Source organism: Mya arenaria, chromosome 1 (assembly GCF_026914265.1).
Source record: "Mya arenaria isolate MELC-2E11 chromosome 1, ASM2691426v1".
NCBI classification, from domain to species: domain Eukaryota; kingdom Metazoa; phylum Mollusca; class Bivalvia; order Myida; family Myidae; genus Mya; species Mya arenaria.
In genome coordinates this window covers 21145368-21153705 of record NC_069122.1, presented here as the reverse complement: position 1 = coordinate 21153705, position 8338 = coordinate 21145368, and positions in this window count along the sequence as shown.

The window sequence follows — 8338 nt, the reverse complement described above, 5'->3', positions numbered from 1 at the left end:
ATCTATATGGGTGATGCGCAAGGGACCTGAGACACTATCTATATGGGTGTTGCGCAAGGGACCTGAGACATTATCTATATAAGTGTTCGCAAGGGACCTGAGACACTATCTATATAAGTGTTCGCAAGGGACCTGAGACACTATCTATATAAGTGTTCGCAAGGGACCTGAGACACTATCTATATGGGTGTTGCGCAAAGGACCTGAGACACTATCTATATGGGTGTTGCGCAACGGACCTGAGACACTATATATATGGGTGTCGCGCAAAGGACCTTAGACACTATCTATATGGGTGTTGCGCAAAGGACCTAAGACATTATCTTTATGGGTGATGCGCAAAGGACCTGAGACACTATCTATATGGGTGTTGCGCAAGGGACCTAAGACATTATCTTTATGGGTGATGCGCAAAGAACCTGAGACACTATCTATATGGGTGATGCGCAAGGGACCTGAGACACTGTCTATATGGGTGTTGCGCAAGGGACCTGAGACACTATCTATATGGGTGATGCGCAAGGGACCTGAGACACTATCTATATGGGTGTTGCGCAAGGGACCTGAGACATTATCTATATAAGTGTTCGCAAGGGACCTGAGACACTATCTATATAAGTGTTCGCAAGGGACCTGAGACACTATCTATATAAGTGTTCGCAAGGGACCTGAGACACTATCTATATGGTTGTCGCGCAAGGGACCTGAGACACTATCTATATGGGTGTTGCGCAAAGGACCTAAGACATTATCTTTATGGGTGATGCGCAAAGGACCTGAGACACTATCTATATGGGTGTTGCGCAAGGGACCTAAGACATTATCTTTATGGGTGATGCGCAAAGAACCTGAGACACTATCTATATGGGTGATGCGCAAGGGACCTGAGACACTGTCTATATGGGTGTTGCGCAAGGGACCTGAGACACTATCTATATGGGTGATGCGCAAGGGACCTGAGACACTATCTATATGGGTGTTGCGCAAGGGACCTGAGACATTATTTATATAAGTGTTCGCAAGGGACCTGAGACACTATCTATAAAAGTGTTCGCAAGGGACCTGAGACACTATCTATATAAGTGTTCGCAAGGGACCTGAGACACTATCTATATGGGTGTTGCGCAAGGGACCTGAGACACTTTCTATATAAGTGTTCGCAAGGGACCTGAGACACTATCTATATGGGTGTTGCGCAAGGGACCTGAGACACTTTCTATATAAGTGTTCGCAAGGGACCTGAGACATTATCTATATGGGTGTTGCACAAGGGACCTGAGACACTATCTATATGGGTGTTGCACAAGGGACCTGAGACACTGTCTATATGGGTGTTGCACAAGGGACCTGAGACACTATCTATATGGGTGTTGCGCAAGGGACCTGAGACACTTTCTATATAAGTGTTCGCAAGGGACCTGAGACATTATCTATATGGGTGATGCAAAAGGGACCTGAGACACTGTCTATATGGGTGTTGCACAAGGGACCTGAGACACTGTCTATATGGGTGTTGCACAAGGGACCTGAGACACTATCTATATAAGTGTTCGCAAGGGACCTGAGACACTATCTATATGGGTGTTGCACAAGGGACCTGAGACACTGTCTATATAAGTGTTCGCAAGGGACCTGAGACACTATCTATATAAGTGTTCGCAAGGGACCTGAGACACTATCTATATAAGTGTTTCGCAAGGGACCTGAGACACTATCTATATGGGTGTTGCGCAAGGGACCTGAGACACTGTCTATATGGGTGTTGCGCAAGGGACCTGAGACACTATCTATATAAGTGTTCGCAAGGGACCTGAGACACTATCTATATAAGTGTTTCGCAAGGGACCTGAGACACTATCTATATGGGTGTTGCGCAAGGGACCTGAGACACTGTCTATATGGGTGTTGCGCAAGGGACCTGAGACACTATCTATATGGGTGTTGCCCAAGGGACCTGAGACACTATCTATATAAGTGTTTCGCAAAGGACCTTAGACACTTTCTATATAAGTGTTCGCAAGGGACCTGAGACACTGTCTATATGGGTGTTGCGCAAGGGACCTGAGACACTATCTATATGGGTGTTGCGCAAGGGACCTGAGACACTATCTATATGGGTGTTGCGCAAGGGACCTTAGACACTATCTATATGGGTGTTGCGCAACGGACCTGAGACACTATCTATATGGGTGTTGCGCAAGGGACCTGAGACACTATCTATATGGGTGTTGCGCAAGGGACCTGAGACACTGTCTATATGGGTGTTGCGCAAAGGACCTTAGACACTTTCTATATAAGTGTTCGCAAGGGACCTGAGACACTATCTATACGGGTGTTGCACAAGGGACCTGAGACACTGTCTATATGGGTGTTGCACAAGGGACCTGAGACACTATCTATATAAGTGTTCGCAAGGGACCTGAGACATTATCTATATAAGTGTTTCGCAAGGGACCTGAGACACTATCTATATGGGTGTTGCGCAAGGGACCTGAGACACTGTCTATATGGGTGTTGCGCAAGGGACCTGAGACACTATCTATATGGGTGTTGCGCAAGGGACCTGAGACACTATCTATATAAGTGTTTCGCAAAGGACCTTAGACACTTTCTATATAAGTGTTCGCAAGGGACCTGAGACACTGTCTATATGGGTGTTGCGCAAGGGACCTGAGACACTATCTATATGGGTGTTGCGCAAGGGACCTGAGACACTATCTATATGGGTGTTGCGCAAGGGACCTGAGACACTATCTATATGGGTGTTGCGCAACGGACCTTAGACACTATCTATATGGGTGTTGCGCAACGGACCTGAGACACTATCTATATGGGTGTTGCGCAAGGGACCTGAGACACTATCTATATGGGTGTTGCGCAAGGGACCTGAGACACTGTCTATATGGGTGTTGCGCAACGGACCTGAGACACTATCTATATGGGTGTTGCGTAACGGACCTGAGACACTATCTATATGAGTGATGTGCGAGGGACCTGAGACACTATCTATATGGTTGTCGCGCAAGGGACCTGAGACACTATCTATATGGGTGTCGGGCAAGGGGCCTTAGACATTATCTATATGGGTGTTGCGCAAGGGGCCTTAGACACTATCTATATGGGTGTTGCGCAAGGGGCCTTAGACACTATCAAATTGGGTGCAACGCAAAGGACCTGAGACACTATCTATATGGGTGTTGCGCAAGGGACCTTAGACACTATCTATATGGGTGTCGGGCAAGGGGCCTTAGACATTATCTATATGGGTGTTGCGCAAGGGGCCTTAGACACTATCTATATGGGTGTTGCGCAAGGGACCTTAGACATTATCTATATGGGTGTTGCACAAGGGACCTGAGACACTATCTATATGGGTGTTGCGCAAGGGACCTGAGACACTATCTATATGGGTGTTGCGCAAGGGACCTGAAACATTATCGATATGGGTGTTGCGCAACGGACCTGAGACACTATATATATGGGTGTTGCGCAAGGGACCTGAGACACTATCTATATGGGTGATGCGTAACGGACCTGAGACACTATCTATATGGGTGTCGCGCAAGGGACCTGAAACATTATCGATATGGGTGTTGCGCAACGGACCTGAGACACTCTATATATGGGTGTTGCGCAAGGGACCTGAGACACTATCTATATAGGTGTTGCGCAACGGACCTGAGACACTATCTATATGGGTGTTGCGCAAGGGACCTGAGACACTATCTATATGGGTGATGCGCAAAGGACCTGAGACACTATCTATATGGGTGTTGCGCAACGGACCTGAGACACTATATATATGGGTGTCGCGCAAAGGACCTTAGACACTATCTATATGGGTGTTGCACAAAGGACCTGGAACATTATCTATATGGATGTTGAACAAAGGACCTGAGACACTATCTATATGGGTGTTGAACAAAGTACCTGAGACACTGTCTATATGGGTGTTGCACAAAGGACCTGGAACACTATCTATATGGGTATTAAACAAAGGACCTGAGACACTATCTATATGGGTGTTGAACAAAGGACCTGAGACACTATCTATATGTGTGTTGCACAAGGGGCCTTAGACACTATCTAATTGGGTGCTACGCAAAGGACATGAGACACTGTCTATATGAGTGTTACGCAAAGGACCTGAGACACTATCTATATGAGTGTTACGCAAAGGACCTGAGACATTATCTATATGGGTGTTTAACAAAAGACCTGGGACACTATCTATATGAGTGTTACGCAAAGGACCTGGGATACTATCTATATGAGTGTTACGCAAAGGACCTGAGACACTATCTATATGGTAGTTGAACAAAAGACCTGGGACACTATCTATATGAGTGTTACGCAAAGGACCTGGGATACTATCTATATGAGTGTTACGCAAAGGACCTGAGACACTATCTATATGGTAGTTGAACAAAAGACCTGGGACACTATCTATATGAGTGTTACGCAAAGGACCTGGGATACTATCTATATGAGTGTTACGCAAAGGACCTGAGACACTATCTATATGGTAGTTGAACAAATGGCCTGGGACACTATCTATATGAGTGTTACGCAAAGGACCTGGAACACTATCTATATGAGTGTTACGCAAAGGACCTGGAACACTATCTATATGAGTGTTACGCAAAGGACCTGGAACACTATCTATATGAGTGTTACGCAAATGACCTGGGACACTATCTATATGGATGTTTAACAAAAGACCTGGGACACTATCTATATGAGTGTTACGCAAATGACCTGGGACACTATCTATATGAGTGTTACGCATAGGACCTGGGACACTATCTATATGAGTGTTACGCAAAGGACCTGGGACACTATCTATATGAGTGTTACGCAAAGGACCTGGGACACTATCTAGATGGATGTTGCCTAAAGGACCTGAGACACTTTCTATATGAGTGTTGTGCAAAGGACCTGGGCCAGGGACACTATCTATATAAGTGTGTTTTTTCGTCGGACCTAGGATGCTAAATATAAATGCGTTTTTCTATATTTCTATAATCTTTGCAATAAGGAGTATATATGCGGATTGTTTTTGGACATTTACCTTTATTTTCTTCATAAACAACCACACACGTTATAACAAAAACACTAGTTTAGGGTTGTAATAACGGGAAACAATGTGTAGCATATGATAAATATATTTATGAAGAAAACTTTTAATTATTCTTATGAGTTCAATATCACAAATGCATCATGTCTTACTATAAAGAAAAATAAAATAATACAAGTAGGATAACATGTTTTAATGACACATGGTAAATAAGTATGAACACATTATGCTATTTAAAATATATATTTTGAACACAGCCTTGCAGATGAAGTCCAACATTAACAACAGTTTGTTTGATTTTATATTTTGCAGAATGGAAAAGAAAGTTCCCTCTGGGATGTCAGGATACCAACCTTTTCGACTTAACATGTGCGGAAATCGAAACTTTATATGGCGACCAGAAAACCATGTGCGCGAAACCGGAAATTAGGACAATCGTCTGCTGTCGGTATTGTTTTCAGGAAAACAACGCGTTGTGGCGTCGTGTTGGCACTCGAAATTGAAATCTAACATCAATACACGAACTGAGATGGCACCCATTCTAAATAGTGCATTCGATGTCTTTGATTTCACATATATTGAGTACAAATATTTCAAACATGTATGTAAATATAAGTACCGTTTACTGTCCAAAAGTTAGAATAGTTGTTAAATATTTAGTGGATCCCCACCCGCCCCCTAAAATCGTCAAATTGTATGCACCAGTCAATTGTTACCACATCCTCCAGGTCCGGGGTATACCGGGAATAGCCGGAGAAGTGGGCCGTGTTTTTACCTTCCCGGTGGCCCCGCAGTGCCGGGTGAATGCGGTGTTTTTGTCTTCGCGCCAATTATAGCGGGGAATTGGCCTCACCTAGGGTCCCTGGGGGTGCGGGGGCATTTGACGGGGATTTTACCATCAGTTCGTCCCCACAGGACGGAGATTTTACCCGGGCTTGGCTGTACCGAAAGTTAAAGTCCCCGCTATTCCCCGGACCTGCGGGGGACGTGGTTACAATTGACTGGTGCATTACTTTCTAATTCAATATACGAAAAAAAAGTAATAAAATATAACCAAAATGCACAATGTCTGACCAGAAATTGATAAAGATTTCTTGGGGGAGTTCGACCAAAACACCGTGCCAACACTTTAAATCAAATAAATTTCGGTTCTGAGAGACGGGTACAAATCTAAAGGTTACGCCCCTAAGTTACGTCACCTCAAACGACATATTCTAGATCCACCCCTGATACTAAATTTACATGTACAAGACAAATCAAACTATTGTTACAGGCCCAGTGGCCAAAAACAGTTTAAAAACACATCGCTAAATCCTAACAGACGTTTAAAGCTGCACTCTCATAGATTGGCCGTTATGACAACTTTTGTTTTTGTCTTGGAACGAGCCCATTTAAGCGAACATTCATGAAAACCAGTCATATAAGACTGCTGACAAAAATTTGATCGCAGATTTATTTAAGTCCAAAAATTGATGTTTTATGCATTTTTCTTAAACCGCTTTAAGCCATAAAACAATAATTTTCGAACGGAAATATGAATATCTGCGATCTGATCTTTTGTCAGCAGTCTTGTATCTCTGTTTGTTTATTAACAAGTGTTCAATAATACAGAAGTAGGATGGAAAAATTCAAATTCATTATTTTTAATGACTGACATATTCATATGCAGGATGAAACTTGTGCGTCGGTAGATTGTGTACACTACACCGGAAATGCGTCATTTGCCTGCGCCGCCAATAGCGACAGAGACATGCTATTGATCAGATGACAGTAGGCGGATATGTGTCGCTCCTAAATTTAAAAGAACACGATCGTATTTTGGAACCAAATTTTCACGGTAATGCATCCGAAAACACTTATAACATAACTACTGTACTCTTGCAGAAAAATATACGCTTAGGCCACACCAAATTAATGTTTAGTTCCTCGGATTTTTGCCAAAAAAAAACTGGAGCGAGCGAGCGAAAAAAATAATATTTTTTTTGTCAGTTTTCATATAAACCGAAGCGAGCGAAGAGCGAAAAATATATTTTTCCTTATATTCAATATAAATAAGAAAGATTGTTCAAGATAATTGCCCTTAAACCCATTTTAATGCCATCTTGAACTGAACCCCTAATGGACATTGGGAAAATGTCGAAATACATACTATTTATTCATCCGTGTTTAGTACAAACATTATATGGATAGTTCTAATTTCTTATATAATTAAAACATACTTTAATATGACATTCATTCATAATAATAAATAACCCTGCTTTTAGTAAAAAGTTTGAAACGACTTATATAAATCTACCTGAATCAGTTTAACATAATATGCAACTGTATTTAGACATAACTTAGGATTGATTTTGGATTTGTAAAAAATGATCACTTACACAATGGCATCATCAAACATCAGACTCCATATAACATAGACTAAATTTTGTTTTTATTATCACAGGAAATGCAATGGCATGTGCTTATTAAAACAAAAAGAACCAGGGTATTTTTCAGAGTACTTTTTTTGGTTATTTAGATGTTTTTATGCACCAGCCAATTGTATATGCCCCCCCCCCCCTAAGTCCGGAATAGCGGGGACTTTGACTTCCGGTCTCTCAAAACCTGGGTAAAATACCCGACCTACAGGGACAAACTGCTGGTAAAATCCCTGCCAAATGGCGCCGCAACCCTGAATACCTATGCGAGGCCCATTCCAGACAATTTTCAATATGAAGACAAAACCACATTCACTAGGCACTGCAGGGCCACCTGAAAGGTAAAAACACAGCCCATTGCCTCTGCTGTCCCCGGTTTACCCCTGGAACAAAGGCGAGGGTTGGGCGGGGCAGTGGTTACAATTGACAAGCGCATTACAATCCCGGATTATGTTGCAAATAAAAACAAAATATAAGGTGATAAACTTAGGCTTACTTATGTTGAGGTATATCCAGACCAGTGTTTATATCGCTATTTGTGAAAAGATATTTGTTCAAAACTGTTCCTTTGTCAGAATTTGATAAAAAATGAGCTTGATACAATCATCAATTTGGACCAAACAATGACTCATGTTCTAGTTAAGTTGACCTGTGACATATTCAGCATCGTCGTAACGAGGTAAAATGTTGGTCCCTTGTATTATGACTTGAATAAAATAGTACTAAGTTGATCATTCCGATTTCCATTCAAAACGAGTCACTAATTACGCAATATAATCGCTACCAGTCTCATATACACATGCTTTATTGCATAATGGTTGCTTTAAATAATGATCCTTTAGTG